The sequence below is a fragment of the Pygoscelis adeliae genome, unplaced genomic scaffold, assembly GCF_000699105.1.
Source record: "Pygoscelis adeliae isolate BGI_AS28 unplaced genomic scaffold, ASM69910v1 Scaffold98, whole genome shotgun sequence".
Lineage (NCBI taxonomy): Eukaryota > Metazoa > Chordata > Aves > Sphenisciformes > Spheniscidae > Pygoscelis > Pygoscelis adeliae.
The window spans coordinates 1,470,609-1,481,435 of NW_008825547.1; positions in this window are offsets into that span (position 1 = coordinate 1,470,609).

Sequence of the window (10,827 nt, forward strand, 5' to 3'; positions counted from 1 at the left end):
AGGGGAGAGCGGTCCCCCGGCCTCCCGAGTAGGCGGGAGGGTGCTGTAGTGAGGAAACGCGCCCTGGAGAAGCAGGAAGGGAGGCACAGCGAGCGCTCCCTCCCTCGTGGCACGAACTCCCGTAAACGTTTGCAACTGACAGAAAAAATAAAAACGAATACATATTTTTTTTAAAAAGGTCGGAGTAAAAAATGTGTGTGAAAACATGGGAGTTGGCAGTAAAGTCCCGTGTCCTCCCGACGTCTGGCCCTGTGTGGGGTGGGACGGGGCACTGCGGTGGGCCGGCGGGCGCTCGGCCGGTTCAGGCCCCGCAGTGTGGGCCTGATGGAGGAGCTGAGCTGCGCAGACACTCCCAGAGGCAACGGTGGTGGGGGCGCACGGACTGGCCCCCTAGAAAACCAGCGCCCACCGGTGCGGGACCTTCCCGTGAAAAGTTAACACACACCGCTGCTTTTGCCGGGACCCTGGGTTAACCGAGCACTGAAAGAAAATGTCCGCGGTGAATTTACCTCAGTCAGTTTGGCGGGCTTCCAAAAGACCGGCGTCTCACCTGAGCTCCCGAGTGAGGCGTTTTGCACAGTCGATGAACAAAGGCAAGTATTTCAAAGAAATCGTTCGGTGACCCTCGAGCTGCCTGCCTGATTTTCTCAGATAGAGAGGAGCTTCAGGTAATCAGGTTAGATTAGACGGCAACCGTGGTCTTGGCTGTCAATTTATGAGCATCCTGAAGTGCTACCTTTGTCACACGGAGTCAGGATAACAGTAGAGGAAGCCCTAGAGAGCAGGGGTGAAGGTGGGAAGATGTGTTTGGATATAAGGGGGATGCCTGCCTGTTGTCCCAGCATGGGAGCTCCTTCAAGATCTGTCCCCAGCTTCGTTCTGCCCATGGGAACCCACAACGGACTGCTAGTACTTAGTTCTGTTTGAAAAAGCTCAACTTTACTTCGCTGCATCTGTAACGGAGCAAGGGTCATTGGCAATTATGACCCTTACTTACAATTTTCCATGCCACCGAGAAGCACTTGACCTCAGCAGAGAAACTGCCAAGAAATCCAGTATCTGAGACAGCTAAATAAGAGCTGGAGGAGGCTAAGGCTGCCTGCACGCAATTATTTGTGGCTTGATTATCATCCTTGAAAGTTTGTTGAAAACAAAGAAAGTGTAGCAAGCCAACCAAATGAACTGCCAGCTCGGTAGGTACTTCAGTGAGGACTTCCCAATTACAAGATATGCATCGTTTTCCTTGCATAGTGGAGAGTGAACAGCACATCCAGGCAGTAGACAGAAAATCGCCAGAGCCTGAAATTCTCTGGAGACTGTTCTGTAGACATCTAAAAAGTCCTTGACTCACAGTCACCAACTTGTAAGTTAACTCCCCCTGAACACGTAAAAAGGGTCACTAAGCTTGGGATTCTGATGGGTCTTTGAAGGGACAGGCACATAGAAATTAGGCATTGTGATAAGAATCTAAATTTGGTTTTGGATCTGGCCCTTAATCCTTTGCAAAAGCCAGTGTCTAGTGGAAATAATTCAGGCGAAATATGTCAGTCCACTTCACTTGCATCTTTGTAACTACCTTTGATCATCGAATGTACAACGGCCAGCAAGAAAACACAGCCTCTAAGGCCTCCTCGCATAAAATGTATGGCTATAATCATGGTAGCAACTTCTCTGTGTTTGACATTTCATTTTCTAAACTGCTTTCCAGCCATTCAGAAGCACAGTGCTGTAAGTAAATGAAATTTGTGATCAGCAAAAGGATTTAACAAATACATTTTATGCACTGGATAAGACTTACTGCATGTAGTAATTTTTGAACATTACTGTGTTGATAGAAGTATGCTGTTATCACACTTCTGTGGCAATACTCAGAGTAACTGAAATAAATAAATAAAAGCTGCTGACATTCCCAGTTCTAGAGTTTGCAGACTTGAAATCTTAAGGTCTTATTAAGGTTTAGATTCCACGTCTTCAGAAGTGACTGCAATGTCTGTAGCATCTTTCAGACAATTTTCATTTCATTTCACAGCATGAATTCAAGGAGTACAAAGTAAAACTATTTATTAGATCTGAGGAAACCATTTCCTCTGAAATACAAAGTGGCTTCTATACATAAGGAGGTTTATATTTAAGACACAACATCTTTAGGTTCTTAATAATTTTAAAAACACAAAATAAGGAATAGTCTTTATTTAAACTATAGTCACATGTGAAATCAGTACTTTAACCCAAAAAAATCCTGAAGATCATGTTTCATTTAACGCAACATAATAGAGAATCTGTGCAAAGGGTCAAAGTAATTATTAACTTCTACAATGTCATATTTCTGTAAGACAAATAAGTTTCTATTTCTTCTGTAGCTGTTCAATGTAAAATTCATGAACTGTCCAAGGGAAAATAAAACATACCCTAAATTTCATCCCTACCTGTACAGTTAAAGCCCTGAAGACGATAACAAGGAAAAAAATGAATCTTTGTAAAGATCGGAAAGCAGCAAAAGAAGAATTAAACATGCTCTCTTTAGGTTTCAATAATTTAACACCTCCATTTAAAAAATCAGTTCCTGTTGCTAAATGATAGTGATATTCTGTATCATGTATATGATCTATAGATACCAAATGTTTAATAGGAACGAGATAATATAAATCTCAAAAATACGAAAATAGACATATATATTCTGTGGATTAATATAAAAAGTGCATTTTAACTTCAGTAATCTTAAAATATAAATAAATTGTTATGTTAATGAAGTAGCACAAATCTAATTCCCTTATTTATTCATGCATCAGAATTACAGGTTCCTAACAGCCCTTTTGGCTTATAAAAACTTTAAGTTCTTCAGAGTAGTATAGATGTTTCCATATATAATAACTCCCGAAGTTCATAGGTTTGGTGTGCGCTTAGTTTGCAGTAGTCTTATCTAACTCAATTTAGTGACCTTTGACGTCTAAAAATAATGGCTTGTATTTATTCACATTTTTATTGTTTCACCTACTCACGTGAGAGCTGAATGTTGCCAGCCAAGACAGAGATATCAATCCTTCCTGAGATTTCTGAGATTTTATTTCCACTGACGCCTCTCCAAAGCCATAGGACTTGTGCTCATAAACAATCCTTGTCAATGTGTAAAGCTGCAATTCTTAAGAGTTAAAGATTTTTCTTTGAAAGCTGACATTTTCTTAAATGTCCATAGATCTCTTTTTAACTCAGATTTGTCCCTTTAATTTTTTAATACAAAGAGTAGTTGTAGAAGAGAATAACTTCTGGGCACATCTATCTTTTTGCCAAACCTGTCCTTCCTTCATCAGTCAGTGTTTATGTCATACAGAAAAAAAGTTAATTATTCTCTTTATTTGTTTGTGTGTTTGGTTTTTAGGTTTTTTTCTTTTAAGTAAGTTTAATTTTTTTTAAGCTGCCAGACTGGTCTATGGCATTATGAAATTGTTCAGTCTATCCTTCTAACGCTTCATCTGTTTATTTAGGAAAATACGACTGCATTTGCAATTGGATTTAAACATTCATCTCTGATTGTAGGTTTTCTAGCAGTGTTAAATGTGATTCTGGTTTTGCATAGCAGATGTAATCCACCAGTTCCAGACTTGGGGCCCCTAGTGTCTCCCAGAAAAAGCATTTAAGCATTACAGGACTCAGGTGCATCTGAGTGGATGATCCGGAGATCCAGGGTTCCGTGTCCTTGCAGCGTACCACGGCCCTTAACATCAGAGCACGGGCTAAAACAGCAGGGCTGATGAAACCGGATGGCATCAGGATGACTTGAGGGAACAAAAACATTTTTGTAAGTTGTTCAGATTTTTAGTTTGTACTTTCATTGAGTTTTGAGTTTTGCTGTTAGCTGCTATTTAGATATGGATAGATGTATATCTGTACATCTGTAGGTGTACTGCCTTTGTCCTGTGTAGAAGCGGTCAAATGATACTTCTCCTGATACTCCTTGTCTACTCTATAGCGAGTTTCATCTCAGGAGGCATCACTATGAGCTTTGAGGATAATGTCACAGAATGGATCCAGACCTGAAGACTCCCCCTTCTGTCCTTCACAAATAGCAAATGTCTATCAATTCCTGAGCATCTGAAAGCTGAGGCACTTCTTCCTTTCCCCATAAATACACCTATTAGTGCTTCAACAGAGCAGCAGGTCAGCTTCATATTACTTTTACTTGACTGCCTCAAAAAGATCAATGTTTATATGAATGTTTAGTCCTTTGCTTTTTTACTGTTGACTCCTGCATTGTGAATTGAATCAAACTGAGCCATTGCCACTTAAAAAGTGGAGCCTGTAAAAGCTCTCAGAACAGATGGTCTTTAAGATCTGAACGTCTTCCTCTAATCTTGAAACCACAATAATTTAGTCATGAAATACACTGTGGACATTAGACAACTTTTTGTGACCGTGGTCTTTCTATACAACAGACCTAAGCCATGGGATTGTGTCTCTCTCCTGCTTCTGTTGCTGCAGGAAGAAGAAAAGTGATACAGCTGGAGAAGAGGGCTCTGTGTGGCCCTGCTTGAGCAGGGGGGGTTGGACCAGATGACCTCCAGAGGTCCCTTCCAACCTCAACCATCCCATGATTCTGTGAAGGGCTTTTGGCAAAGTGTCCCAGAGCCACAGGTGTTTGTGTAGCTGGTGCATGTAGCATTTAGCCTGAGATTGCAAGTCATAGAATTGAGCATTGCTTTTTTGAACTGACATTAACAGTTGTTAAACAGGTTTTCTTGAAAGCCAAGGTCAGGACAAGTTGTTACAGTCAAAAGTCAAATCTACAAACTGTGTTTTTTATTGTTTAAATATAGAGACATTACCAGTAGTGGGTATTTAACAACATACATCACACTTCTGAAGTCACACTATGCTAAGTCTATACTGTATATCTCTAAATGTGCTTGTGTTTTAAAAAAATAAAATGGGTCAGTTTTGTAATACAAGGTGCTCGTGTTGTGGAATCTCGTTAGCTTGTACTAACGCGGGGACAGCTTGTTGTGTACTTGCTCATTAGCTTGGACTAACGCGGGGACAGGGTTGCTTCACTTTGCCAATGGCAGCAAAATTAAGCTTAGCCCCTGCTTGTGCCTATGGGAAGGATGACTGGGAAAGGGCCCAGGGTGTAATTAATATCTCATCTTCTTCCCAAAATGCGGTGGAACAGGAAAGACACAGCTCATAACTGCCCTTATGACACCAACCAGCAGAGCTTCATCTTCCAGAAATCTTCGTAGTGCAGTCAGCAAGTTCCAACTGTGTCATTCTGGTCTGCGCGAGCAAACGATTACAGGCCAGAGCCACACCTGGATTTGTGCCTGCGCAAGGGGGTAAGCAGCCGCCCACATTCCCCGATTCCCTTGGGCAAACCGCTGTGACGGAGGTGGCCGCGAGGCCCCCGTGCCTTGCAGGAACATAGTGGCTCCACAGTCCTTGCCGAGGCTGGAGGCAGCTGTGACACTGATGACGGTGCTGCAGTCTCAGCTTTCGTGTCATGAAGCACATGCTCTGTGTGGGGGATTTACTGCTGGAGAGGGAGGCGGGCTTCTTAGTAATTAAGTAGGTCCATCCCAAATGTTATTTCCAAACTCCTGTCTACTGTGCGTCTTATACACCAGCTAATGCTCTGCCCCGTTTTTGGCCATAAGCCTACAGTTTTGGGCCACATTGCACAGCACATGGACTGTTGACTCCTGGAGTGGCATATTTTGAGTTGGTGCTGTCTAGTGTATTTTGCTATGCAAATCTTATGCAGAAATAGAAAACACCGTATACTTTCCATTTCAGATGTTAGTCATGCACAAACCATAGGAGGAAGCAAGCAGGATCTTGATTTTGCCCTTCCTGCTACCACTTATGCCCAGCCCACCTTCCCATTAAATTGAACAAGTGTAGAGAAAAAATATTTTTCCGAGCCAGCGTTTGTGCAGGATAAAAAAGCTGGAGGCAAGGCAGTCCTGAGCCACGGTATGAACCTCCTTTGCCGCTGAGATGGCTCAGCTATCTAAGATCATAATTGAAGTTGTAGTAAAGGAAAAGAACGATCACAAGTGGAAAATATACTGGCTGGATTATTAAAAATTGCTGCAGTGTTACAAGTATTGAAAAAGTGCCGTCCATTGTGCAAGGCATTTTTGTATTTTTCAACTGTCAGATCTTGGAAAAAACTTACAGGAAGTTTGGAAATAAAATATTTTTTTAACCATTTTAATTTCCATTTGAAGCAACTTTCAATTTTTCTCTTTAAGGACGCTGAAACAGTACGGTGCTTTACATTTTTATCCTCTCTGTTGTGCACAGGCCTCAGCCCTGATGTCAGCATGGTTAGGATTTGCTTAGGTCAATGCTGCTGCAGAGCCAGAAGAGGGAGCACAGACACTGTTTCTTCTTGGTCATGCTGTAGAGGCAACTTGGATTATTTCACAGAGGAAAATCACTAAATCTGTTTTAAGAGGAGGTATTGTAGAATATTTTTTTCTTTCTTTTTTTTTTTTAAGATTTTTAATAAGATTTAATTAAAGGAAAATTAAGAACTGGGTATTTTCATCAATTCTTACCAACCAAAAAAATCTGTTTGTAATTTTATGAATGGCTGGTATAGTATTTTAATATTTTTAACACCTTTTACAGAGTATTTTTACGTTTTCTTCTGCAGCCACTGAGGAAGGTGAAGCTTATCAGAATCCAAATATGGTAGAAAAGCTTGATTCACTTCAGTCTAATATTAGAAAGTTTCGTTAAGCATGTTACTATATTTGTATTCTAACTTCAGATCATATATTTACTCAGTAATTTTCAGACACATTTGTATTAAAAACGTTATTTTGAAGACACAAAGGATATGTAAATTCTCTCCAACTTTTTAACAGTAATTGTTAGAACTTCTCAGATCTCACTTCTGTCATAATTTCTTGTATTTCTCAGTTGCTGTAATTCTCAGTTGTTGTAATTTCTTATAGTACCTAGATGTTCCTGACTTTTTAGAGAAAGTCATGAGAAAGTGCCTTGTTGCACCCTGATAATCATTTCTACTACTTAATCTGTTGATATAGGAGAGTCACACTGCTTTCCTGTAGCAGGCCTTGCATGAAGCTTTTTTTAAGAATTCCCTGAATAAAATTAAAATGTATAATTTGTGTGATGGCTATGTGGTACTGAAAAAAGATTCACTCTCATGCTGTTGGTTTTGCCTAAACTGGCTTCTGTGTGGGATTTGTGAGAGCAGGACCCGAGATCACCTATGGATTACTCTTTCCAAAAGTGGACATTTGCAGGGGATGTGTGGCATTATGATCTTGGTCTTGTCCTCTTGGATAAGCATAGTTAAATACTGCACTTACTCTTCAAACTTTGGTCCTTTTGCTACTCCCTGTGAGATAAATTACAGCCCCAGTAAATGAATGGAAGCTTAACCAGCGAGTTTTGGCCTCACAGAAGTGTAAGTAGATTTTGCGATAGATTTAAATGAAACTAGCTTTTTTTCATATTTTCTTTCATGCCAACATCTGTCTTTTGAATAGTACCATACGTGTCCTTCAAATCTCTTCCTGAAGTCAGTGTTCTTTGCGGAACTGCTTGTGGGTGGTCAGATTATTAATGTTGTTTATTTGTATTTGAAATTAATCTTACAGATCCTATTGACTAGGTTTGAACTTCAGGTCCCAAAGGGACCTTTCCTTTTTAACTCAGGAAAAGTCCGCAAATAGAATTATTTTGGCTGGCATTGAAATAAGATAGGGAGAATATTACTTATACTGTATTCTGGATATGCTACTGAATGTATTATATTTTGAGCACATATTCCTGTGCTGACACTGCAGGATGGTCACATTCACAAATCCAAAAGTTCATACATTAGCATAGTTCTGCTGAAGCCAATGGAACTGCAGCCTACAGGAGTCTTTTCATTTGGCGTATTCGTCCCTAGGATAGCCCTGCTGCCATAGTGATTGAATTTGGTTGAAAATTCCCAAATTTTACAATTAAACAATTACTAAAAAAGAAGAAACAGAAAAAAAAAAAAGAGAAAACCAAATAGAAACAAAGCACATAGAACTCCACAGCAGAGGAAAAGATGAGTTATCTGTACACTAACAGATCCTGTTCCAGAGGTCATTTTTCTCTACAGATTGTCAGTGGCCCAGGTCCGGGCAGCATGGAGTCTCACAGTGATGGCCGTGACTAACAATTCAGCTTCTTACATACAAAGGGTTGTAGTGAATGGGACTGTATCTGGCTGGTGGCCAGTCACCAGCGGTGTTCCTCAGGGCTTAATTCTAGGGCCAGTTCTGTTCAATATTTTTATCAATGATCTGGATGCAGGAGTTGAATGCACCCCTACAAAGTTTGCTGATGATACTAAACTGGGAGGTGCTGTTGACCAGGGATCTGGATAGATTGGAGCATTGGGCAATCATCAATGGCACGAAATTTAACAAGAACAAATGCCAGTTTCTGCACCTGGGACGGAGTAACGCTGGACACAAGTATAAATTGGGGGAGAGGTGGCTGGAGAGCAGCCTTGCAGAAAGGGATCTGGCAGTGCTGGTCGACAGCAAGATCAATATGAGTCAGCAGTGTGCGCTGGCAGCCAAGAGGGCAAACCGCATCCTGGGGTGCATCAAACAGTATAACCAGCCGGCCAAAAGAGGTGATTATCCTGCTGTATTTAGCATTGGTGCAGCCTCACCTCGAGTACTGTGTGCAGTTCTGGGCCCCACCATTTAAAAAGGATGTTGAGGTACTTGAATGCATCCAGAGGAGGGCAATAAAGCTGGTGAAGGGGCTGGAAGGAATGTCCTATGAGGAGCAGCTGAGGACTTTGGGATTGTCTAGATTGGAGAAAAGGAGGCTGAGGGGTGACCTCATTGCTCTCCAGAGCTTCCTGAGGAGGGGAAGTGAGAGGGAGGTGCTGATCTCTTCTCCCTGGTGCCCAGTGCCAGGACACGTGGGAATGGTTCAAAGCTGCAAAGGGGAGGTTCAGACCTGATATTAGGAAACATTTCTTTACCAAGAGGGTAGTCAAACACTGGAACAGACTTCCTAGAGGGGTGGTTGATGCCCCAAGCTGTCAGTGTTTAAGAGGCATTTGGACAATGCCTTTAATAACATGCTTTACCTTTTGGTCAGCCCTGAAGTGGTCAGGCAGTTGGACTAGATGATCGTCGTTGGGTCACTTCCAACTGAAATATTCTATGCTATTCTACTCTAACCCAGAAATTACAGTCTTTCAACGCAGAGAACAACATAAAATATAATATAGAACTGATGCTACATTTTTAGGTGAAATGCAGACTAAATTATCCCTCCTTCCCTAATTTCTACTTAATAATTTCCACACCATTCCTGACAAATCCTAAAAAAGCCACATTTCACCAGCTTTATGTTTATGCATTTTCATAGGTACTTAGCTAAGGCATTCAAGGGGATGGAGCTCAGCTCTAGGTTCTGCTGGTACAATAAATTGCTCAGTCATTAACTTTGCTTTTTCCGTTTTCCATTTTCTGTTTCATGACTTGTTCCTTCTAAAGAGGAGACAACCCCACCAGCTGCAGCTAGGTCAGCCACTGCACTTGTGGCAACAGCAAGCACAGCAGTGACAGGAGCCAAGGCTGTGCCCTTCTACTACAGCAACGATTTGCGATGGACCCATACTAGCTGTCCTTCGGAAAGGCTTCAAAAGAAACTGTCAGGCAGCAGGAAAAACAATTTTTACAGGGTAGCTTTAATTGTTGTTAAATAACACTTCTCCATCTCAGGCCACTGTCACCAGTAATGTCATGGGGAGCCCCTCAAGCCGCAGGCCCCATTGATGGCTACTGTAGCTGGAGGCAGGACAAATGTCAGCATGAGTTTTGGCTTACGAAGCTCTTAAGAGGGCAAAGAGCAGCCCTTCCCACCTCAGCCAGAAGGTCTCCTGAGAAGCTAGAAATACCTGTGGCTGCTTTTTGGCGGATGCTTTGGTTTGCCTCCAGTGTCAAGAGAGCAGCAGAACCTCCAAGAGTCCAAAGTCACTTGGACAGTTGGCCACCACCCCGTAAAGTAGCTTGTGTGCAAAGAACGGAGCTTGACTCTCACTGGTGTCATATGCAAGAGGGCTCGACTGCTTTTTCACTGTGAGTAGCAACCCTTGATCACTTGCAAAAGCTGTGGTCGTACTTAAACAATCCACTCTCCTACTTATACCTATATCAAATTATTGTAGGGGTTACCAACAGTATCTTCATCTTCTTAAATGGCACCTGGGAACTTGTTCATTTCGAGTCCTTTCAAGGTCTTGTCTTCATCAGAAGGGCAGCTGTCAATCACAGGGCACACAGAGGCTGTTAGGGAACAGACACCGTGGCTAGAGACGAGGTGAGACAGGCCCCCATCATCCTTTGGTCTCCTCTACCTTCCCATTGGCCCTGTGCTCAGCTGGTGAGAGTGACAAGAAGGTCCAGACCTGTGTCTGGGTCCTGACCGTGATGTTGCCTTGCTCTTGCAGCGTAAAGTGGTGAGGCTTTGCTTTGAGCCACAATACATGCCGAGGGACTGATGGGAAGGAGGAGTCAAAAAAGCCAGGTTAAACGGTGCCCAGAAACCCTTGTAAAATGCCAGTGGCAGAGGCAAAGATAAAATATGTGTGTGCTCCCCTACCTCACTTTTCAGCCATCCCATACGTCCTTCTTCAGACACTCGTCTTTGCAAATACGCATCGCATGAGGAGGAGGTATTGCAGTCCGGGAAACGCTTTCCTACCACTACTCCTAGAGGGCTCACAGAGAGCGCTGCTCACTCTTTCTCTCTCTCACTCACTCTCCCCGCTCCCCCTCTTCCTCCCTCCCCCCC